This window comes from Neomonachus schauinslandi, chromosome 11 (assembly GCF_002201575.2).
Source record: "Neomonachus schauinslandi chromosome 11, ASM220157v2, whole genome shotgun sequence".
In the NCBI taxonomy this organism is placed as follows: domain Eukaryota; kingdom Metazoa; phylum Chordata; class Mammalia; order Carnivora; family Phocidae; genus Neomonachus; species Neomonachus schauinslandi.
This window is the reverse complement of record NC_058413.1, coordinates 58,669,657-58,695,408: the sequence shown is the minus strand read 5'-3', so window position 1 is coordinate 58,695,408 and position 25,752 is coordinate 58,669,657.

Sequence of the window (25,752 nt, the reverse complement as noted above, 5' to 3'; positions counted from 1 at the left end):
GTGCGTGTAGAGCCAGATATTTCTTCTTGTTGTTACTCTTTGAAGTGTACCTGGTATCCTTCCCCCTCACAGCCCTCCTTATGGGGGAAACGCACCCGAGAATAAAGGGACAGATTCTGCGGGATGGCCGGGCTCGTCTCCCGTTGGGTGCTGCCCTGCTGTCCCGTACAGGTGGCCTGTAGTGGGCAGACGAGCAGACTGGCCAGCCACGAAATCTGAACGCAAACTAATGAGAGGCTTGTCAGGTCTAAGAAATTTGGTCCCATGGTGTTCTCAGCGTTCACACACCTTTTCTTTTAAAATGTAAAAGTACCTCCTGTGTTTCTCGCCCCTGTGAATGGTGATGCGATGCTCAGTAGAGAGAGTATACTTAGTAGAGCGTGACCGACGTTCCTCCCATGCGGTTGCACTCCCAAGGTACACAAGGTCTTGCCTGCGTGCTTCCCTCCCCCCAGACAGGCTTACCCCCAAGCTGCCCCTGCCATCCTTCCCAGCCTTCCTGTCTCAGCCTAGAGGGCACTTCTCTTACGGCATTTACACAGCTTTGATTACATAGGTATGTGTTCGTTGCTTCATATGTTTCATCCCGAGGCCAGGAGTCTCAGACTGTTTGTGGACCCAGTCCGTACCATATCGCAAGCACACCATAACTCTGTGTGGAGAGGATGAAATCATAATGAAAATCAAAGAAAACTTCAGAAGTATTTAATGAAGTAACTGATTTAACGTTCATGATACATCTGTGTTAGGTAATTGTCTCTCACCCTAAGTATGTTTTGCAAGAACTATTATTTTTTTTTTTTAGAAAAGCTTATGATGTTGAACGGAAGAAGCAAAGTAAAAATCTATAGTGTAATCTCAATTTTATAAAATTCATGTGTATGTAATTAAAAAGCCATCCAAATGTTGGCGAGGGATTGGGAAGCTCTAAGATGATTGTTTTTGTTTTACTTTCTGGATTTTTCCAAGCTTTCTTTAGTGAGAATCTACCACTTTAAAAATTGAAATATCAATAAGGCTACTTTGGGCCATCTGGTGTCTTGCTCCTTTCTCGCATGTAGTCCTAATCTTTTACACACACATTACGGGCTTACTGGGGATGAATTGGAGGTCCCCACTAGGACGATTTAACCAATTAACTTATTCATTAACTGCTGTGGTATCTTATATGTGCTGGACAAAAGATTTAGAATAATCCTTATTATGAGCTGGACAAAGGGAATATTTGAAATCCTTCTCTCTCATTCCTTTCCAGCCTTTCTCAGGGAATTCCCACAGGGTCTAATGCCCAGAAAAAAGGGCAAAGTGGCTTTAGAGTCTTTGAAAGGAGAATGAGTTCAAGGCATGCCCATAGTTTCAGCCAGAACAGAATTCCCATGAAGTGTGTGCGTGTTTACTAATTATCCTAGGCTTTCAACTGCTTTTACCTTCTTTGTAATGCATTCTTGGAGTTTGTTAAAACTTTTTTGTAGTATTGTGCCTTTCATACTACAGCTGTTGTAGAAATTTACCTGTCATTATTTTTCCTATTAAACTACCAAAAGAAAATTTTAGTAATAATTTCTGAGTCTGTAGCAAAACTAGCATCCTTATATAAAATAAATCATCCCAACCCTTTTGGAAAACTTGCTGACAAAATTGATACCCTTGATTTGATGCCATTTTTGAACTCTTACCTTAAGGATATGATCCAAGGTAAGAAAACAAACAAACAGATTTTATGCCTAAAGGTAGTATTACACTGCCAATTATAATAGAGAAAAGTTGGAAACAAGGTGAAATAAATCTCTAGCATAAGGGAGTAGGTTTTCCAGTAATTGTGTTCACTCAGTGGGCTAAATGCAACCATTGGAAATGATGGTGTTAAATAACAGGAGATAGTATGTAAAATGTTTATGGCCTAAGTTTTAGTTTCTATGTTGGTGTGTGGATGTATGTAAATTTACGTATAAAGATTTATGACTTTGTCATGTAAGGACACAGATGTCCTGTCCACACCCACCCTAATCCCTGCCAAAGTGTACATGGTATCACTATTAGTTATGTGTTCATAACCACGTAATTGTGTTGGAGGTGACTTGGAGCAGTCAATGTGGTCACAGAGTGGAAAGATTAATATTTGAAGATTTTGGTCCTCAAGGAGTACCCATAATTGCCCTGAATTTCATCTCAGTAATCATCAGATGACCCTTGGCTCTGGCATGAATTCACGGAAATGATCTCTGTCCTGTTGGATTTGGTAATGGGCATGGATTGTTTCCCTGGCTGGCCTGCATGTCCCCCTCTCTCCCACCTGCTCCCACCCTCCAGCCTTGGACAGCCCTCTACCCTAAATGTCCTGGAATACTTCCTTCCCTCTACCTGAGAATGCATGGAGTCGAAAATAATCAGTAATAATCATACCCCTGAGATTTGAAGTAAATATCTTGCCTTTAACTTAATGGTTTCTTGGAGATTACTTTGAACTCCATGGTGAGTTGGAGCTTTATATAAAAGAACTATTTTAGGAATCAACCACCTCACCATCTTTTAGAATAACAAAATACTTTTTATTTTATAAAATGATCATTTGTATTGCTGAGAAAGTGCAGCAATTTGGTCATCTCATATGCCCTCCCTACTTTCTCCTTTCCTTCCTTCTCTGTGTCTACCTGCTGACTTGCAGTCACCTCCTCTTTGAAATGCTCCCTGACCATTCACTCACCCACCCTGTATCCGTCCATTCATACCTTCATTCATTCATCCATCCACACATACATCCCACGGATGCTTATTGAGCAGCTATTATACTGTATCAGCTCATGTTCTAACCCCTGCAGATACAGTAGTGAACAAAAAAGACAAACGTCTCTTCCTACTATATACTTAATGTGTTTTGTTGTACATATATTTTTTGTAATTAAAAAAAAAAACTTCCCTAATGAACAAGATAGGCAAAAACGTCCTGTTCCCAACGTTAGCCATCTCTCCTCTGTGCTTCGAAAGCACCTCCATTAATACACATTATCGGCCTCATGGCTGACTGCCCATCAGGCTGTGGAAGCAGGACTCTTGCCTGAGTCAGCTTGTATCCACACTGTCGTGGCTCGCTGTCTCTCTTGCGTATAACCCCATAAGTGAATTTGTCAAAAGGAAGGGGAGTCATGTGGAACCTGACATTTGCTGAGAACCTACTGCATGCCGAGCCCCACGTCTTCACGAGCTTGCGTATCCTGCCAAACAAGCATTTTGTTCCCATTTTGTGGCAGAGGAGACTGAGGCTTCGAGAGGTCAAATGACTTGTCCAAGTCCTCGGAGTTAGTGGATGCAGACCACTAACTGATTCTGTTGCAGTCCTCTCTGCTTCCATTGTCAGCTCTGGGAAGATTGGTTTCTGGTTTCACACCTGAGTAAGTAGCCGCTGAGACATTGGCCCCGTCTCCCTATCCCCTGCCCCTGCTGATTTACTGCAGGAACCCTTGGAAAAGAGCCGGTTCTGACACAGCAAAACTATCCACTACCCTCCACACATAATTTTAACCTCCCCTGCTTGCAGATTCTCTTATTACATTTTACTGCAAAAGAAAATGGTCCTGCCATCCAAATCCCATCATATGGATCCTGGCTTTATTACAGACCCTGGGATGTCCACTATTAAGTATTGGATTGACCTTTTGAGACTGAGATTGGAAAAAATAAAAATAAAATCACCACTCAAAACATATTTCATAAACTGGGATAATGATACAAAAGTCAATCTGTCTATGCCCAACTCTTTGTGACCCTTGTGAAGGTCAGGAAGTTCATCTGTGCATCAGTGGGGTAGAGGCAGAGCCGGGGCCCTGTGGACCCAGCTCTCAAAAGATTCATTGTCATTTCCAAATCCAAGTTCTGGCCCCGACGTCTTGAGGCTCTTCCTCAATTAATGGCAGCTGCTGTTCTTGGCCACCTCTCGTCATTGCACATTTGCTGAATGCTGTTTGGGGACCATTTGCTCCAATCATCAGGACAAAAGTGTAGCTCTGAGACTGGGGGCTACAGTGAAGTCTTTTCTTTCAGAATTACAGAGGTTTGGGGATATGGGTAATCACATTTGCTATCTGCATTGCCCAGAGGTTTCTGCCTTCGCTAATAATGACCATCATGGTATTAACAACAGCTCTTCTTTCCTTTGTGCCTTTTCAAAGGAACACCACAGATTTGGGGACCACAGTTCACACCTCAGGGAGGGGAACTGCCAGGAGAGCAGGAGCAAAAGTCCTGGACCGTGGTGAAGGGCCGACCCTTCATGGTAGATTTTCTGCTTCTAGAACAGGAGGTAAGAAAGCCCATGGAGGGCTGCGAGTGAATCTTAGGAGAGCTCAAAGCCAACCGTAAGCCCTGGGTTTAAGGGCTTGGTATGCTCTTGTCTTGGCAGTGAGGCCCGTGCCAAGCTGGTAAAGGTGGTATATTCTCTACACGTGGGAGCCTTAGGACTGAGCCCATGGCGCTTCCAGTCATAGTGCTAAGAGCAAGCCTGGCCCTTCCCCAGCCCATTCCTTGAAAGTGTTCAGTGAACTTGTGTCGTGAAAGCACCTTGCAATGCTAACGTGATTGTGCAACATGATGATCATTAATATCCTTGTCCTCGGTGCTGCTTGCCGAGCATGCAAACTACTTTTGTTTTATGGATCAGCAAGTCAGGCAGTGCGATCTGCCAGAAAGGGGACTGGAGCCAGGGGTTCCGATCAGTGCTTAGTGCCTGGGTGATCTTGGGCAAGTCGTTTCTCTTTCCTGAGCTCTATTCCTGCATCTGTGACGTGGAGACTACTTCTAACTCAGAGGGGTTTTGTTTGGATCAAATTGGAAGATGAGAGTGAAGGTACTTTGCAAATGGTGGAGCTTTCTGTGCGCATTCTTGAGATGAGGGAGAGGCATTTTTACTGTAAGATGTGCTATAAATTAAATCAATTAGTGGTGGGGAAATCTAGTCATACCCCGTCCCCTCTTCCTTTCCACCTGCCCAGCCTTTGTTGTCTTAGTTGGTCACGGTTTAGTCCTAACTTCTAAGGTGGTACCCATCCCTTACCCTCTTTTGGCCTTATCTCTGTTTTCCTTTTCCTCATAGTAATCATCACTCTCTGACATTGGATTTTTATCTGTTCATTATTGCCCATGGTCTGTCTTCCCCCATTAGAATCTAAGCCCTATGGGAGCAAGGATGATCATTTGTTCATTGCTATGTCCCAAGTGCCTGGAACTCTATCTACTAGTATACAGTAGGTGCTCAGTAATCATTTGTGAAATGAAAGAATATCTACATTGTTGTTCTGCCCTCACTGTGAAGCCCCTTCTTTGAGAGGGAAGTGATGTAATAGCAAACAAGACAGGGTTTTTGGCATAGAGAAGCTTAATCTGGAAAATTTACTGACCTCATGAGCTACAGACACATGTGATGCTGGCTGGAGTATGTCGTCCTGAGAAAGCAGCTTTTGCTCTCAGCCTCATTCCTGCATGAAATTTACTAAAGTGATGAATTGTACAGTCTGAATAAGTCACCGAGTTCACTGCTGTCATCCCATTTCCTCATGCACAGAGTAGAGATGACACTACTACTTTCCGATGTTTTTATGCCACTTTGATCAATGGGCCTCAAAGAGCAGTAATCATGGTGATTAGGGTAGGTTCTAGATCCTTCTGGAGAGGCAGGTTTGCTAGGGGTGGGGAATGGGGTGGAAATGATGAGGACATTGGACATCTTAGAGGTGAGAGAAGGGAAGTTACCATCTATTGAGCACCTACTATGGACCAGGGTTGGCCCATGGATCAGGTGCTTCATATATATCGAATTATAATCTCCCAATCACTCAAAAAGGGGCGGGTTCAGCAACTCCCTGCACCCCCCCCCCCCCCCCAGGAAACTGGAGCTTAAGTGAGGTTCAGTAGCTTGGCCAAGTACCATAGCTGCCATGTGATGGAGGGGACTTGATACCAGGTCAGTCTGATTTCCAGACCCATCATGTGGCCCTGGGTCCCCAGAGCTGCCTTGGAACATCCCAAGGGGGCTCTTGGCTTCTGGGAGCCAGGCCATGCTGCTCTCTGAGTGTTATCTCCGTCTCCGGTTGGGGGAAAAGCACCAAGTCACAGGCACCACCTCCCAAGGCCTGTCACTGCTGTTGCTGTTCTCAGACCTCAGGTGCTGAAGGTGGAAATCCACGTTCATACCTCACCTGGTACGAACCAGCAGCGTCGGGCCTTGCAAAGCCCACTTTTTTGAGCCATCGATTCTTTTTTATCCCCGTTCCCCACTCTTATTTCCCTCCCCCACATGTTTGAAGTGAATCCCTTTGTTTATGTGTGTTCTTTTAAAGCAGCTATTGTTTTGTGTTTAGATCGTTTTAATTTACATTATGATGTGCTGTAGACCTCATTCTGCTTCCTACTTTTAGCACCTGGTTTTCATGGTGCATCCATGTTGCTGTGTATCCGTTGTTTTTAACTGCTGTCAAATCATCCCTGTGTGCAGTCGCTACCTTTCCATACGTGTCCCCCCAGAGAGGGACACCAGGTGTCTAGCTCTCTGCCACTGCAGTGGGCATCCTCCCACGTGCCCCCACACAGGCCTGTGTGAGGATTGTGCCATTGTTAAAGGCTGTGTAGTGGGGGAGAGAGCACATGCGAACTTAGCTTGACTAAGGGGTTCCAGATTGCTCTCCTCTGAGGCTGCCCCAGTCTGTGCTCACCTTCACATGACACTCCTTATTTCCTACATCCCCTCATAGTCTCTGACACTTAGGGTAAAACTTTTTATTTTTGTTACCATGATGGGTGCAGGCATGGCTTATTGTTTCTTTCTTTGTTTGTTTTTACTTATTTGACTATAAGTGAGTCTGAATATGTACCTAGCATGCTGGCCCTTTGGGCTTCTCTTCACTGAATTCTCCATATCCCTTGCCTGTGTGTCAGGTAGCGTTCCTGACATTTTTCTTGTTCACTGGAAGGAGTTCCTAGTGGAGTCTAACTATTAATCCCTTGTCACTTTTAGACAAGTATCTTCTCCCAAACTATATTCATCTATTAATTTTGTTGAGCAAATACTTAAATTCTGGGATTATCAAATTCATCACTTTTCCATCTTAGAATGTATGCATTTGGGGGCTTTGAGAAGTGCTTTCCCATCAGCAGATCACAAAGATATTCTATATTTTCTTTGAATAACCATTGGAGACAGAGGGAGCATCATTCTTGTGTTCCTGCTAGCAGAGGGCTCAAGTTTATGAATCCCAGGCTGACATGGAGGGTAAAGAGTTTTGTTTTCTTTCCTTCAAAGGACCCCTAAGCCAACAGGAAGACAATTACGCAGAGAGGACTTTAATTAAATTTTCCATTTTTTAATTTTTCTGAACTTCAGGGGTGCTCATACCTCGCATCACGGAGGCAATGGGTAATGAGTGGAGGTGTCCCTCAGGAGCTCTGCCGCTATAACATCTTGTGGTGAGGAGGCCTGTGGCCCCATCTCCACTCAAATCTGATAACCCTTGGTGTCAGGCACAGCGGCATCTGTGAAATTCATAGCTCAGGGAATGGAAGGGCTTCTGTTATTTGCTGGCGTTCACGCACAGGGCCTGTTCCTTATACAGACGAGTTCGACATGACAGCGAATCCTAGAAAGTCAAAACAGGACAAGGGAGTTTGAATGTCACCCTGTCTGCAGACCCTGAGTGATGCTGTTCCTTATGGAACACCACGTGGCTTCCGAGTTGGAGATCTGGGACTAGAACCCAGGCTTCTTCAATGCAGGCCAGAGCACTGACTGCTCCACGTAGAACGATCCCAGGCTTTGGAGACAGATAGTCCTCAGTAACAGCTGTTAGTTTAATAATTATATCAATAAGTGTATCTACCACTGTGGTCACTGCTTTAAATGAGATATGCTCAGAGCTGTTAGATATTGGAAGAATTGGACCTACTCTCAGAAGAGAGAAGGTTCTAGGGAAAAAAAAATTAGCTGAAATCTACAGATGAGTCCAACCTAACCTAGTAGAGAGGGGAGAGCTTGTTGAATGGATGGATGGACGGATGGATGGACAGACGGATGGATGGACAGATGGGTGGATGGATGGATGGTTGGATGGATGGATGATGGATGGATAGATGGATGATGGATGGATGGATGGATGGATGACTGTGATCCTGGCTTTAAGAGGTTAGTTGTTTCCCCACCCTGTTCTTTTTCTCTCTCAGCCCAGGGAGGCCTGCTGGTAAATTATAAAGCCAGCAGAGGGGGAGGAAAGGAAGATCTCTTTCCCTGACTATCAATCCTTTGAGTATTTCACTTAAAGCTGAGCACCTGTTCTATTGCAGGACTCACCTCTGTCCCTGTCTGTTTCTTTGAACCCTACCACTGGTCCTTGGGAAGAGAAAATGCAAAAGAGGAAAAAGAAAAAGAAGGAAAGCAGCGCTCATCATGCTGAAATGTAATGCTCCTCTCTGAACATCGGAAGATGAGCAATTACACATGCTGATTTCATCCACTACTTAACTCAGGGGGTGACGGCTGCTGTGGAAGAGGCTCCGGCGGGTTAAGTGCTGCAGCCCCGGCCCAGCTTCTGAAGCCTCTCTCGGAAACCTTGGAGACCGGCTGGTAATTCGCTGGTGTCCTTTCTAGTGACTCCTGGCCCTGCTGGCTGCGGGGACAGTTCCCAGTCAAAAACACCCCGGACATCATTCCTGGCTAGGATGTGGACTGTTCTTTTGTTCTCTAGGGACCCGAGACTGTCGAGACAAAAGAGGGTGGGGAAGAGATTCTGCAAAGAAATGAAAGCAGGCAGGGACGGGCTCGCATGCCTTGCCAGTGCTGGTCTTCTTGACAGAGCTTACCCGTTACTGAAGTGGGAAAGGACAGAGGGGAAAACAAAAAAACCCAAACATTTACTTGGCCTTTAGTGTGTACTAGGTACCTGTCGCCCCTGAATGTGGTCCGTCCTCACAGATGTTGACATTCCCATTGTGCAGGTGGAGAAATTAGTTTAATTAACTTGCCTGGGACAATGCTGGTGATAATGACAGCAGTTGGTATTTATCTGCCAGGCAGGCTAAGCTCTCACTGTGTATGAACCGATTCAGGCCTCACAATAACCCTGTAGGGTCGGTGCTGTTAGGATGCACATTTTTCAGGTAAGGAAAGTGAGGCACAGAGAGGTTGAGTATGTTGCCCTTGGCGAGTAGATGGCAGAATTGGGAGTACAACACAGGCAGATTGGCTCCAAGTCCTGGACTTTGTCCATTAGTTTGGAGGTTGGAAAGCAGTTCTAATATATACTCTAAAAACCCTTACCTTTTCGACCACACCCTGCCACCTTTTCCGTGATAAGCACGTGACTGTTACAAATAACGATACAGGCAGCCGTTTACTGAGTGTTGGGTAAGAGCGAGCACTGTCCCTGTGGCTTCCAGTTGCTGTGTATTTACTTCTCCTTGTCTCCCGTTGAGGCTGGTGGAGACCCAAGCTCAGCGAGGTCAAGTGATCTGCCCAAAAGCCCACTGCTCACTGTGGCTCTGGGCCGCTTTCTAGATGAGACGGTTTGTTTCACTTGCTGGTGTGTTCATTACACTCACGAAGCCATTCCTGGGGTCTTGAGCAAGTGGATAAACAGTGGGCCAGGCTGCTCTGTGCTGGGGGACGAGAGATGAGGCCTGCCCAGGGCTACTGCCCTGGGGGAGCCCCTAGTCTTAGAGGTGGGGAGAGCTCTGGACACCTCCTCTCTTCCACGGACCCAGCAAGCTAGAAATGACAGGACCCTGCCTCTCTTAACACCATGCTGGCTCTCTTTTGACTAAGGAAACAGCAGTCTCCACCGGCTTCAGTCAGATCCAGTTACAGCAAGAGCATGTCTCTATTATTATTGCTATTAATCTGACACAAAGAAGGTTTGAAACTCTTGATCATAAGACATAAAAGACCTCCCAAAAGGAGAGATCAATAACCATCCAAACTGTGGCTTTCTGAAGGCTTCAAGAAAGAAGTTTGGTTTTTTTGGTTGTTTCTTGGTCAAAGCAGGCCATTTGAATGTCACGTTTGTTCTGTCTCCTTTTCCTGCTCTTCTAATAATTTGGACCAAAATGATGATAAAATTGCTCCATTGCAGATGATTTCAGCAGGCTGTTGACACATTGGATTAGCATAAATGTTATTTCCAAAGCCCCAATTCATATAGCCAAGAAAATTATAAACAAATAAATTATATATATATTTTTTTTCACAAGTAGCTATTGACTTAATGATGGCAGTTCTTCCATCGTACCTAATCAATAGCAGATGTGCATCAGGGAAGGTGTGATATGTATTAACTCCTGGCAGGAGGAATAGATGTTTAAAGGAACCATTTTCTTAAGACTGTCCTGGAGAGAGAGAGAGGGAGGGAGTCAGGGAGGGAGAGAGAATGAAAATAATCTTGCACCATACTGTGCAAATGTCCTCTTTCTGGCTGACTCACGGGAAGTGGCTGCTTATAAAGGAATCGTCCAATGAGAGTGTCAGGGCTTTTAGCAGACAAGCATGTATTAAGGTCAGAAGGAAAAAAAGAAAAAAAACAACATTATTGAGCAGGGATTCCTTTGCAGATGTTCACCCATAGAGTTGCTCATTTTTGCTTCCCAATTTTGCTAAGCAAGTTAGACCTCGATTCCCTCATTTCACAGATAAAGAAATGAAGGCCCAAGGCCCAAGAAAAAGCTTGTCTTAGGCAAGCCAACCAACCTGTGTTAGGATCAGGATGTGATTGCAGGTTTGAGAATTCCAAGTGTTGTTTCTACCTTTTGTAGTACTTTTTTTTTTTTTGGTCAGAGCTGTGTACATCATACTTACCTTATTATCATTATTGTTTTCTGATCCAAAGGAGAAGAAAATATTAATAAGTCTCAGATGGGAGCTGTGAGTGAGTGCCTGGTTCTTGACGGATATATGGCCCTGTGACTTCTGGCAGAGCTCTGGAATGAATGATAGGGAACTTTCAGTAGCAACTGGTATCATTCATTCATCTATCAACCATTTATTATGATGCCATTTCTCCTGTGTTTAGATATATTTCAGCTGCTGGCTGTCTTACAGGGCCTAGAGATATCAGAGGGAATAGATCACATCCCTTGTCCTCAAGGAGCTTACAGTGAATGTGGGGGAGTCTGGGAAATTGACAGCCCGGCACAATATAGGGGGCGTAATGGGTGTGGAATTAATATCTAACGTCAGGGCCAGAGGTAAAAATTGACTGTAGGTTATATTACCCTCAAGAACTTTGAAAAGAGAGATGATCACACTATGAGAAGCTCGAGGGAACTGTGGATTTACATTTCCCATCGTTATTGGTCCAGGGCACCCCCTCTATCCAGGGCAGGTGCATGGGCTCTGGGGGATTGGCAGGTTGCTTACAGTATTTGACTCTGTCTCTGTGAGCCCCTGCAGACTGTGTAGTTGAAGCTGCATAGGAAACATGCTTCTGCCATGTACTTTCCCCCCCGCCATGCAGGGTGGCAAATACCATGGCAAAGTTACTCCAAGGGGCTGGAGGAGCCCTGACCAGCCTTAGATTTCATCAGGAAGGTGACCTTGAGAGGGCAGCTCTGGAGAAGGGTCTTGAAGAATGACAGGGAAGCTCTGTGCCTCCACACGTGCTCTCCTGAGTCATCAGTGGTGATCCTGCCAGGGTCAGAGCTGGGGGTAGAGCAGGGGAGGGGAGGTCTGGTGGAAAATGCAGGGTCTATGGAATAGGCACATGAGAGCCTATTGTGCCCGTTGCTGTGAGGATTAAACAGATTAGTCATTTAGAGAGTCTAGACCTGCACTGTCTAATTGCCATCTACTTGCTTTCTATGGCTCTTGTGCACTTGAATGTGGCTGGTCCAAATTGAGATGTTCTGTAATTATAAAATAGAAACCAGATTTCAAAGACTTAGTACCAGTTAAAAAAATACCATCTTTCCTGGTAGTAATTTTTCGTGTAGATTACATATTGAAATAATAAAGTTTTAGTTCTACTAGTTCAAAGAAAAGCTCTTATTAAAATTAATTCCAGGGGCGCCTGGGTGGCTCAGTCGTTAAGCGTCTGCCTTCGGCTCAGGTCATGATCCCAGGGTCCTGGGATCGAGTCCCACATCGGGCTCCCTGCTCGGCGGGAGGCCTGCTTCTCCCTCTCCCACTCCCCCTGCTTGTGTTCTCTCTCTCGCTGTGTCTATCTCTGTCAAATAAATAAAATCTTTAAAAAAAATTAATTCCATTCATTTCTTTTTACTTTTTAAAATGTGGCTACTAGAAAATGTTAAATTACTGATGCAGCTCACATTTTATTTTCCTGGGGCAGCGTGGATACAGACCAGCATCTGCAAACGATAGCCAGATGTGGCCACCACCTAGTCTTGTATGGTCCACGTGCTACGGAGAGTTTTTACATTTTAAATGGTTAGAAACAAAATAAAGAGAAGCAGAATATTTGTAACATGTGTAAATTGCACGACATTCCAATTTTAGCATCCACAGATAAAGTCCTGTTGGGGCATGGCCATGCTCATGTTATTTGTATATTGTTGTGGCTAGTGCTACCGTGGGAGGGTGGGTAGCTGTGGCCCAGACTGTCCACAGCAGGGACAGAGAATGCACTTGTGTGCCCACACAGCCCCGTTTCCCCACCTTGGCTCACTGTGTTCCCTCTGCCTGCAGTCTTCTTTTGTTCGCCTTATCCTTCAAAGCCAAGCTCAAGGCTACTGTCCTCAAGAAATGGCATCTTCCTCCTCTGCACTTTCAATACCAATAGGTGCCTGGGGAAAGTTACTCAACCTCAGTGAGCCTCAATTTTCTTATCTGTAAAATGGGACTGATAGTACCCACTCCACGGAGTAATCTTAGGGATTAAGCAATGGGTAGTGCCTTTCACACAGTGAGCGCTCAATAAGTATTGTGGTTACTGCTGCTATTAGTGCTTGAATGTATCTTGTGGAATTTACTGCATTCTGAACGTTGTCATGTCCCACCATGAACTAAAATACTTCCAACATGGCTTTGTTCTCTTTGAGGACATGGAGAACATTCTCTCCATTCTGGATCCTCAGCCTGGACTTGGGAGGGGCTTAGGAAACATTTGTGACACATACGAGTCCATCTCTCCCTTTTATCAGATACAGTGATTGACAAACACACACTCACCCCCTTTTCTTCATCCCCCCTGCCACCCTGGTCCCAGCCACTCTCCTCTTCTGTCTAGGTTACTGTTCCTAACCCATTTTCTCACCACCATCCTTGTCCTCTCCAACCAGTGATGCCCTGGTCAATATTTAGCAACTGGTTGTTTGAAGCAGAGGGGAGCTGTGATTTGAAGTGTTTTCTAATTTCTGTGGTGCACATATTCCCACTATGGTTGACTTCATGCTACCGACCTGATGTTGCCGAATGCGGAGTTGGGAAGAGGAGTACATCGTGACCCTCTCCAGTGTGTGGCCCACTGCTGCCCACCGCTACCTCCAGCTCGCTGTCCACTCCACTGCTACGGTGCCCTTTCCCAGGGGACTCCCCTGCTTGGAGCCCGTCAGCAGCTTCATTGATCGCAAAAGGAAGTTTAAAGTCCTTAACACATTTTTGAACCTTATAGGACCCCGTTCCCTGCTGCGCCACTGGCCTTATCCCTCTCACAGTCTCCCCCACCGACCCGACCTGGGCATCCTTGTGTTCCTCTGCGATGACACTTCCTTCTCTGACCTTCTCGAGCCGTCCCAAGATCTGGCGGAGCTGCTCTTGTTCTTACACTATCCTGGCTCCTCCTACTTCCCTTGGCACTGTCATTGTGGCCGATCACTCAGCCAGCAATTAGGTGTGAACACTTGCCTCCCCACAGGTGTATAAGGTCCAGAGGGCAGTAGCTATGGTTGTCACGTTCATCGCCGTGTCCTCCTCACCTGGCACACAGCTTGGCAAAAACGTTTCTAGAATAGATGATGGAATTGAACGAAGCCTGGTTAGAAGGCAGCGGAGGTCAGCCTCCTATGGGTATCAGACTTCTGTCTCTGACAGGAGTATTTTTTTAACTGCTCAGAGTATATTTGATTAGGGGACCACTTGGGGTTGGTTTTCCAACTGGCCAAAGGGAAGAGGCAAGACAGTCACCGTTCTCAACCACTCCTGAATAGAATCTTCTCTAGTCCGGGGAACATGTCTTGAAGCACATTACACACCCAGTAAGTAATCAGTTATCACATTTTTAAACCACTTTCCTGAGATCTGACAGACAAAAAGCTGTAGATGGGTGCATACAAACTTGCTGTGTTTGGCGGTAAGCACAGACCCATGAAACCATCAGCACAATCAGTGCCGTGAACTTAGCTACCACCCCTGCAGGTTTCCTTCCATCTGGCAGGATTTAAACGCCCAGGGTCTTGTTTGCTTTAAAATCTCATGATTTCAAAAACCTCCCAATTAGAAGAACCTGGAGTCATTCGTAGTATAGTCGCTGCTGGGAGCTCTGAGGCTGACTAACTCATTAGGGGCTGTGATGGTCCTAAGAAGGAGGAGGGCCGACGGGCTGGCGCTTTTACTTCATCAAAGACCATACAAACACCTTATCCCAATTTTTTGGGAAGAAAGTTGGCACAACAGAGAGATATTTACTGAAAGTCTAACGGGTATTTTGGGGGCAGATATGGTGCTAAACATCACGGCCCAAAGCCTCTTGATGCTGCGATTTTAAGCACGAGAAGTTGAAAAACAATTTGTTCCTCATACTCTGCTAAATCTTTGTAATTACATATATTTTTTGCCAAAAGTCTGAGTGGCAATCCCATATTTATCCTGCAATCAAAGCCATTGTGGATTATCAGCTAAATACCTCATTAGGAAGATTTGAAACATGTCTCCCAAAGGTTTTTGTTTTCCTCTTAAAAACAACTACATCTTAAAGAAAAAGCAATGTATCTGTTGTATTAATGTCTCTAGCTGAGTGATTTTGAGTATTCCTGGTAAATCTACTCGAGAAAAGAGATAAATTATAGGGACCGATTTTTAAAGCAAATACAGGACAACTAGTGTAGTAGATGAGGCCACTGGTAAGAGATGCAGACTGGCCTGGCATTTACAGCAGTGTGAGTTTGAGCCTCTGTGTGACCTGAGCCTCAGTTTCCTTATCTGTAAAATTGAGATTATAGTACCCTACCTCGAAGAGCTGTTGCTGGATGAAATGAGATAGAGCAGTGTCTGGCAAGGAACAGACATTTGATAAATGCTCATTATTTTTTTGTCATTGTGATTAATATTATCATATAGCAATGTATTGTCCACCAGTAGATTTTTCTCCTTCGTATTTTTTTTTTTTTTTTTTTTTTTAAAGATTTTTTTTTTTTTTTTGACAGAGAAAGACACAGCGAGAGAGGGAACACAAGCAGGGGGGGTGGGAGAGGGAGAAGCAGACTCCCCGCCGAGCAGGGAGCCCGATGCGGGACTCGATCCAGGGACTCCAGGATCATGACCTGAGCCGAAGGCAGTCGCTTAACCAACTGAGCCACCCAGGCGCCCTCTCCTTCGTATTTTTACAATATCTTTTTCACACCTGTGAGGATTTTAGTTAGATACATATGCTTCTTGATACCACTCTTGATGGAGGTCAGTAGAACAAAACGAGAGAAATTCAGCCTTGGGAAGGGAAAAACTAAGGTTGATGAGGGAGGTGGAGGAGAGAGAGACGGAAGGAGGAGCTCTCCCCTGTGCCTCCAAGGCCCAGTCCCCCATGGCAGGCCCAGAAGCAGATACAAGATGCTGACTCGGAGCAGGGTGACGAGGTCCTGACATGCTGAGGGCATGGGCAAGGGCATGGGCATGTAGCCTGTGGGCACAGGGACCGTGTCTGTCCCATTCCCTGCTTTATCCCCAGTGCCCAGCAAGTGTGTTATTTCCAGATAAGAACACTACATTCATTAAGAAGGACCGGATCCAGAAAAATTCCTTTGACTTGGGTATTGCTTGCAGCTAATCAAAGTCCACAGACATCTCACTGAAATGATGTGGGAGGGAGATCCTGAAGTGTTTCTAGCTAGCAAAGACTGGAATATGAAAGTGAAATGTAGGGTGTGTTATATAAAAATAAGATGGATAAAATGGCCTTTTTTATATGTGCCATCTGTTATTTCTTCTTTAGTTTAGTGAAACAACATGAAGAGATTTCCGAAGTTTATTCATAACCTTGGACCTGCAACCTTATTTTTTTCCAAAATAATTTCTATGATAATTACACCTGAGTGAGAGTTGCTCTGTGCCAGACACTTTGTCCATTGTCTCATCTCCTTGTCAGACCAACCCTGGGAGGGGTTTTCAGGTGAGGATATGGGAACTTCAGGGACGGCTGTTTCACAGACAGATTGTACCACAGCCACACAGCTGGGATGTGTCAGAGCCCGAAGTCAAACTCAGGCCAGTCAAACTCTAAATCCATAGAGTCCCGACATTATAAGTTGTCTTCTGATAAAGTGTTACATTTCCCATATGCACATTTTTCTACCTACAGGTTGGGGGAAGAAAGCTTCACATCACGATGAGTCCCCAACTCAAATGCCTGTCAGGATCAGGCAGGTGGAGCAAGTGGGCTGGGTAGGGACTGCGGTAGCAGAGAATCTGAGGAGGCCTTCTAGAGGGGACAGTGGCAAGTCAGCTCCAGCTCATTGTGGCTGAAAGGGAATGCAGGTGTTTTATCACCATGCCTGTTAAGGTTCCAAAACAAACTGAAAATCCAGATTTTTATGTGAAATGGTAGCATTTTAATTTATTGTCAATTAATGTCATTTAAAGAAAAAAAAACCGCTATGCAAGCCCAGCAAAACAGGTCAGGGCTGCTTTCTGAGGGGCACTGTGCTCGTTCCAGCAGCTGCCAGTGCTAATATTTTAGAACCCTCTCCTGGGACTGTTGTTTGGTACAAGACAGTGGGCCACATGAGGAAATCAGTCTAAGAGTAATGGTTAAAACTCATTGACTACTAAGTTATGTGCTGGCCCGTTATCTACATTATTTTATTTACTATCCCAGCACTTTTATGGGATATTCTTATCCTTCTCTTACTAGTGAGAAAACAGATTCAGGGAGGTTAAGAGACTTGCCCAGGGGTGCCTGGGTGGCTCAGTTGTTAAGCGTCTGCCTTCGGCTCAGGTCATGGTCCCACAGTCCTGGAATCAAGCCCCACATTGGGCTCCCTGCTCCGTGGGAACCCTGCTTCTCCCTCTCCCACTCCCCCTGCTTGTGTTCCCTCTCTCACTGTGTCTCTCTCTGTCAAAAACATAAAATCTTTAAAAAAAAAAAAAAAAAAAGGAGACTTGCCCAGAGGGACAGAGTTATGAAATAGCAGAGCGGGACTTGAACCCAGGTCTACCTGGGTTCTAAATCTGTACCCCTAACCTCTGCCCTGTATTGTCTCCCACAGATTCTATTATTACCGAAGAGCTGCCCCAGGCATTTCTTTGTTCCGTACCCATTGTTCCCTAGGATTGAATGTCAGAGAGTGTGGAACCTTGTTCTGGAAATGAACTCTTTGCCTGGAAAAGCGTCAGTCTTCCAAGTAGAGTGCTTTGTGCGTCGTAAAACCTTCAGTTTTGCTCCATTATATTTTGGGTCTATGAGGGATAGATTGCAGTTCATGCCTTCCCGCTGATTAGAGCATCCTGTTTATGTGTATATGGCACCGATTAGATGGTGCGCTTTGCAGAATTAGCTCCCTGATGAACAGGTAGTATTTCTCCCTGTGCTGACATGCAGCAGCTGTCTGCACTCATTGTGTTCAAGCCTCTGCACCTGGAACTGAGATGCCAGGGGACATGGTACAGAACTCCCAGTTACATGTCTAGCCCTCAAGTTCAAAGATGTGTGAGACCAGGTCCTAGTGATCGTGCCCCCTTTGCTACTTCTTAGGTGAGTCTACACAAGCCATTTAATTGGTCTGGGCCTAGTTTCTTCATCTGTCAAATGGGAATGATCTTTTTCCCCTAACCAAATGCAGGGATCCGGTCCAGAAGATCTTCTGGATCCATCTGGTTTTGCTCCTGTGTCTGTGATTCTCTGAGTCTCTGAATATGTGCTAAGCGTCGAGGAACTCAGGACCTAGTGTTTAGATGTGACTGGTAATTAAGCATATGTTTGGTGTGCATGGCACAGATTTTATTTTTCTGCATGGCAAGCTAGTTGTCCTGACCTCATTTTTTGAGTGATCTATTCTTTCCTTACATTGATTTGAACTGCTGCTTCCAGCCTGTATCAAATCCAACAGGTGCAGGGCCTCGCTTCTGTTGATATATTCGTTTATCCCCCCATCTTGAACACGGTAAGTAACATGGTTTGATATCTGGAAGAGCCACTGACCCTTTGTGGTTCTTCTTTTTCAGAGTAATCTGTTTTGTACCAGCCAGGGTCTCAGCAGCAAATAGATGGTGTGTTCAAACCAGGTGACCCAAGAGAGTTTAATGAGGGGACTACTTACGGAGGCGAAGGCAAGGACGGGACCCATCAGGGACGGCGAAATCCCCAGCCCCCGGCAACAGTGGGGAGACTAGGGGATGAGGGAGGAACACAAGCGCTGGCATCAAAGAATGCAGTTCGTGGATGGGGATGTGTTGAAGGGCTTGAAGCTGATGAAGGCACAGTTCGGTTCATACTTCAGAGTTATCACTCTGGCATTATGGTGCAGGTGGGAATGAATCCAGCAGAGAACCAGGTTTGAAGCTTAGTGAAAACGAGCACTCTAAACTCATACATTTCCAACAAGTTACATTTCACTGCAATAAACACCAACGATCTCTTTTCAGCTAAAGATGCTAGAGGAGTCTGGGGATGGTCATTGAGCTTAGCTTCTCATGCTTCCCACACTCCTCACAGTGGTGGCACTGATATTAGACACCTCAGACCTTCTATCTCCATCCACATTACTCCAAAAGTCCCATAAAGTCGCTTTAGATGTCATCGGAGTCTGACATCTGGGTTCCAGGACCGATGCCCCCGGCGCCATCTTGCCACACTGTTACAGATTGCGCCATAACTGCTAGGCATCACTCACACAGAGTCATGTGCAGCTCTGTAATGTGACCCAAGGCTGTGTCATACACAGTAGTTCGGTCTGCTGCATCACAAGGCCTAGGGGGCACTGGGCAGAGCAGGCCTTGCAAGGGCAACCACCCAACAGGGGTAGTTGCCAGCCTTTATCCAGGTAAGGCTTACAGAGGCAGAGATCACTTGGGGACCATTTTTAGTCCATTTGGGGACATGATGGGCGTGAGATTCCTATAATACATTCTGCAAAGTAGGCATGAGAGGGTTAATGAAAGAAATTCCCCTCTTAACTTTATGATGCTATCTTATAGATAATGAGCAGGTCTCATCAATAGCCTGTTTATTCGTAGAAGTTACGTTTAAATAAAGTCTCAAAAGGATTAGGCTTTCAGATGGCTGAAAATCTGACAGCCCATCTAGCCATTCATATCCCAGAGACTCTTCAACTTGATCGTTGTAACTGGGATTTGCTTCTGCACTTGAAGTGGTTTCTCCTGTCATGAATGCCAACTGTCATCCTCATTTTATTTCCTCAGTTTTGAGGGTTGATAGATGGTATAGCACAGCCCTGCATGGTCCTTGGTAATTCCATTGACTATAAACTTGGCCACAGACACATGCCTACTTCAGCTGAGAAGGGAGAGGTTCTTTGTGTGGCTGGAATCAACACACTGATCCCAAGTGGAAAGAAATGCCAGTCAGCTTCTGTATTTCATGTACATACCCTTTTTTGATGACCTACCACCTAAATTATTAAAATTTCAGGGGAGACATTTTAAAACTTATGAACTGCACCAGGATTTTTGGAAATGAGTTTAACAAAGCATTCACTGTATGCCCAGCCCAGTGTGAGGAACTGGGACTTGGGAACGGGAAGATAGAACTTCTGCCCTCCCAGAGTTAACAGAGAAGTCAGACGTGTAAATAAACTATGATATGGCAAAATAAATACTATCATCAAACTGTACATAGCACTGTGGGGACCCATGGAGCAAGAGGCTATGGTGTTGTATGGAGAATTTGAATAGAAGAGGAATTATTTTGTATTTGAAGAGACTTTGATGATGATGATAATTTCTATCTAAATGAGCGAGTAGAGGGAGGTGTAAAAAAACCAAAACACAATTTTTTTTAACATTTTTAAGTCTGAACTGCAGTGTCTACCCTTCCTTTCTCCACCCCCATGCCCCAGCACCTTGGCACGTTTTTAGTTTTTGTTTTGTTTTGCTTTTATGAAAAATTTCAAACTTATACAAAACAAGAGGCTAATATAATCACCCCCGTGTGCGTGCCACCAAGCTTCAACCATTACCAATACCTGGCTATTGGATTATACTGAGCATATTATCTGTAAATACTTCAGCACGCATCTCTAAAAAATTAAGATTTCCTCACCACAAAAATTATCCAAAGCCATAATCAGGTATAACTAATTGTGAAGAAGTCCTTCATGACATCAGCTATTCACTCAATGGCCCTGATTGTCTTGTAGAATTTCACAACCAGTAATTTTTTTAAAGATTTATTAATTTTATTGAAGCGGGGAAGGGGAGAGGGAGAGAGAGAATCTACAGCAGACTCCCCATTGAGTGCAGAGCCCAACGTTGGATGCTGGGCTTGATCTCAGGGTCCTGAGATCATGACCTGAGCTGAAATCAATAGTTGGAGGCTTAACCGTCTGAGCCACCCACATGCCCCACAACCAGTTATTTTTAATAATACATTTATTTTTTCTGCCAATAAAAAGAAAATGGGCCTTTCTGTTTTTTAAAAGAAATCCAGCTTGCAAAAATGCATAAAAGTACAATGAAAAATAAAGGTTTTTGGGTTTTTTTTTTCATTTTTACCGCATTATCATCAGTATGTAGCATAGTGCCTGTCCCATATGCGTGTTCAGTTAGTGTTTAGTGAATGAAGGGAGGGGAGGAGGGAGAGCGGAAGCTTAGGAAGTTAGAACGGAAAGTAGAAAGGAAGGAAGACCTGAACCTCTAGCCTCACTACCAACATCAATTTTTTGAATGCAGCTTTTTACAAATACATTATTTGCCCCCAAATAATGGGTGGCTCACTCGGTTCAGCGTCTGCCTTCGGCTCAGGTCATGATCCCAGGGTCCTGGGATCGAGTCCTGGGATTGAGTCCCGCATCAGGCTCCCTGCTCAGTGAGGGGTCTGCGTCTCCACCTCCCTCTGCCCCTCCTCCTGCTCGTGCTTTCTCTCCCTCAAATACAATCTCTAAAAAAATACATAATTTGGTATTCCTGTGACCATACTGTGCGTACAGTTATGTATCCTGCTTTCCCCATGTGATGACGTGAGTATTTTCACTGGGTCCACAGGTGAATGACAGGATTCCCTGCCTCTGCTTTGCATCCTGAGCATCTGAGCGTCCCCAGTCCTGACCACGGCCTCCTCCCCATCTGGCCAGAGCTCCCTGGGAGAGAGCTTCACCCCCAGGCTGCCCCATCATCATGGTTTCCCAGGCCTCTGAGCAACACGATGTAATACTGGCATTTACACAGCTGGTACTGTGCTAAAGGTCAGTTTTAAAATATTTATCGTTTAATTTCCTGAAATTGTCTACCCCATGTTAGAGGGGGCACTTTCCTAAGTGGATGGAGAGGTAATAATTCTAAGGCATTTGGGAAGATCCTTCATCTAGCAGACTGCTGTGATTACAGCCCTGGTTTTCGCAGCATCCAGAAGCCTCTCGGATGGGAGTGCTGTGAAGGAGTGATATTTCTGGGGGCAGCCCCACATCGTGGTAAATCAGGCTCTGGGCATGGTAATGACTGTGTTAACATTTCAAAGTGGAAACATTTCCATTCCATTTAGTCTACTTCCATCTCTCAATTAACCTAATGCATAGTGATGCAGGAGCTATTTTGCTGTTCCAGGAACTGAGTGTTCTTGTGGTGTGTCTTACAGTGCGCATCTACCTGTAAACACACACCATACTCGGACACATGAAACTCTGGTAGTTGTTGCTAGAAGTGGGCCAGAGAATTGAAGGGGTTATCCACCCAAGGCATAAATTTGACCCCCCCCCCAAAGTCATCAATTATTTTCCCCCCCTTTCCTCTTTTGGAAGGAGAACTTGGTGTCAAGGGGTTGTTCCTAGAATGATTTAGTACCCTCTGTGCCATAGACAGGACTTTGTGTGCTCTCTCAGCAGTCACTCGGCTGTTTGAAATGTCTCCCTTATACATGCTTCAGGAACTGCCAAGACTGTGGGTTATGGTCAGGGCGCTTACGAGCAGGGATGATCAACTCCACTCTTGATAAAGATGTCTGTACAACTTGGATCCTCCTAGTTGAGTTGAGCCAGGAGGCTCAGTGGGAGTGGAGGACATCTGCACACGATATGGAGCCTCGAGTAATTCCCTGGGACCTGGCTTGGGATTGCCCTGCTACTTCCTTCCAGGCTGTGGGCCTCTTCTGTATGTCTTCATCCAAAGAGCCATCTCTGAAGTCAGGCTGATGTCAGAGCCTGCGATGTAAGTGGCCTCAGAACAGGAGAAATATCTTGAACCAAATCTGCAACATTTGCATCTTTGGGGACACTTAAAAGAATGTGTTGCATTTGAGAGCATGCCATTTGTTGAGGAACTTCTAAGTAAGAGGCTGTAGTCCTCAGCCAAGGCGTGTGTTAGTTACTGTGTTGTGCAGTGGAACTTTTCAAGGGGGCTGTTCGTGTCACTTTGTCACTTGATCAACTGTCTCCTGCCATGGTAGAGCCAGCATTACATCTGCTCTGTCTTCTGGCTTGTTGGGTGGGGGGGAAGGGAAGGGAGGGGGAGAGGGTCTCTGCCTGGGTCCTGGGGCAGCTTTTTCTTGTCTTTAAAATAAGGCTAACACCCACTCGCTAGCAGCATTCTGATGTTACAGAAGAAGAATCTTTTAAGATAAGTAGGCATCAAAAAAAATAGCTCTCATTATGTTATAATATCTGTTGTGCATATATAATGGAAATGGATATATATGGATATAGAGTGGAAATGGTTTCTGAGAGCAAGTACCAGATTGTGAAACAAAGAACCGAAAAAAAAAAAAAAACCAAAACCCCACCAAAAACATTTTTCTATTAGATATAAACATGAATAGGAAAGGTTCTGCAGATTATTTCCTTACCCAATACAAGAACACTTCCATCATTCAGGACTAACAATAGTGATGATGGTAATGACCTTGATTCATTTGTGAATACCACTTTACTGTTTACAAAGCCCTTTTATATCTATTATCTTGCTTGATCCTCCTCATGACCCCACTAGACAAATATTGCGGGACTTATTATTTCCATCTGACAAGGGAGAAACCTAATGCACAGAGGGCTTATGTGGCTTAACTGGGGTCAAGTAGTGAGTAGAGTCTGACGAGGAGTCTGAGCAGCCCCAGAAGTAGTCTTGTTCTTTCGCCGTGCTGTCTTGTAGACAGTGTGCTGCTGGTGGTGGTAACTACCCCGTATTACTCTTGACGCTGCACCAGGAGCTTGGACAGTATTTCACATGCATTCACTTGTTTGTCTCTACAGCAACCCAAGAGATAGGAACAATTATTATTCCTCTTTAGTAGATGAAGAACTTGAGGGTGGAGAAGGTTGTTACTTGCCTAAGATTACCCAACTAGTTAGGAGGACCTGAATCCAGGATTCCAGAACCCTCTTATAACCACTCCTCCACACTCTTACAGAAAAGGTTTAAACACAAAAGGGAAAGTTCTCTCTCCTCTCCTTGGATCCATGTCTAGACGAAGGGATGGGCACCCGCTGGCTGACACTCACACCTTGCACTTGCTCTGCTCAGATGCCCCTGACCACTGATGAGACCCACCACCCAGCTGGTTCACAGAGCCCCTGCCTGGCTGCACTGTGCGGGCTTCCAGAGTTGTAGATCTCAGGAATATGGAAGAGGTTCTGCCAGACGTGGGTCCTTGAGATAGAAAATGCTTTTTTATTTTTCCCTGCAAGTTTTTGACTCGGGCTGCTAAAAGGATCAGAGTAATTTTCATTTCTCATCTTGACAAACACTCAATTGTGTAAATTTGTTCTGCTGAGGCCCCGTGATTCATCACTCCTGTCTCAGATAATTCAGCTTTGAGCCGAAGCTCTGATTATAGCCTCCTGGCTGTGTGACTTTGGCTAAGGCACTTTATTAGGTCTCTGTTCTTCTCCGTAAAATGGGAGGCTATGACATGTGACTCACCTTCCCCCTGTAATTTTTTTTTACGCTTTTATGAATTTTTAAATTAATATTCTGTGGGCCTTTTAAAATTCTAAATATTTATATTGTACATTTTCATCATACATTATTTTAACAGCTTTATTGAGATAGCATTGATATAAAAGTTACATACATTTAAGGTATACAAGTTGATGTTTTGATATACATATACCTTGCGAAATGATCACAATTAAGGTAAGTAGCATATATGTCATCTCTGTAGTTACCATTGCGTGTGTATGTGTGTGTGTGCACGTGTGTGTGTGGAAGGGGGCATGAGAAGATTTCTTTCAAGATCTGTCCTCTTAGCAAATTACAAGCATACAGTACAGTATTGTTAACTATCATCACCTCGTGATTTTTGTGAAAATCAAATAAAATCAGATATATGGTAATTCTTGGTAATTCATCAATACTCTGCACACATGGACTATTATTTTCTTCATGCCGCTTATCTTTAGGACAGACTTAAACCCTTTGGGTTTCAGATTATTTTCGTTTTCTATTCTGTTGTTGGTTTTTGCACATGTCACATTGAGAATTATCGTGTATCCTTGAAACTTTAATTTTTCAGCAGCAATCAAAAACGGTCCTGGTTTTGTCTTCTGAAGCTACTGCAAATTAGGACCCTTTTATACATGGAAACACTTAAGTATTTGGAGACAGGCTACTGCGTCACCACCCTTTCCTTTTCTAAGTAAAATGCCACTAGCTCTTTGAACCACACAAAACAATGGAGACTTAAGCTTTGAAGCAGGCAGAGCTGATGCATTCCTTGGCTTTGTATAACTTCATGTGGCCTCACTCAGCCTCAACATCCTCCCTGGTGAAATGGCACCAAGTTCTTATGAGAATCTGAGTTGAAATAATAGGAACTTGCCAGAGAGTACCATTCACTAGATGTCCATTTCCCTTAGCTTCCTTCGAGATTCCCTGGGATTTATTTATCAAGACCCTGGGTACAGTTTGTCAACCAGCCTTACCTTCCCTGAACTTACCTGTTTCTCGGAAATAGCATAATATAATGCTATGCTGCTAATGTAACATGTTGATAACACAAAGATGCTATTTGATGAGAGCTTCTGATGTGCCAAGCAGAGTGTAAAGGGCTTTTATGTCACTTTTTTTTTTTTTTTTTTAACTTCTCAGTCTGGGAGATAGTCATTATAAACCCATTATGTACGTGGAAAAACCAGAGTCACACAGAAAACGAAAAACAGGCCCTGGATTTAGCCTCTATGAACAAAAAGTGGGGATCTGTGTTGTATCCCAGAGCTAACTTCTATAAAGGCCCAATATGATAAATATTTTAGGTTTCACAGGTCACACAGTTTCTGTCACAAGTGCTCGACTCTGCCTTGTAGAGGAAGGCCCCCATAGATGGTGTGTAAACAAATGGTCGTGGCCCTGTGCCGATAAAACTTTATTCACAAGCCCAGCTAGCCGGGTCTGACCCCCAGGCCAGAGTTTGCCAGCCCATGCTGCCTGCCTCTGTACTGCACTGTCCGCTCCTTCCC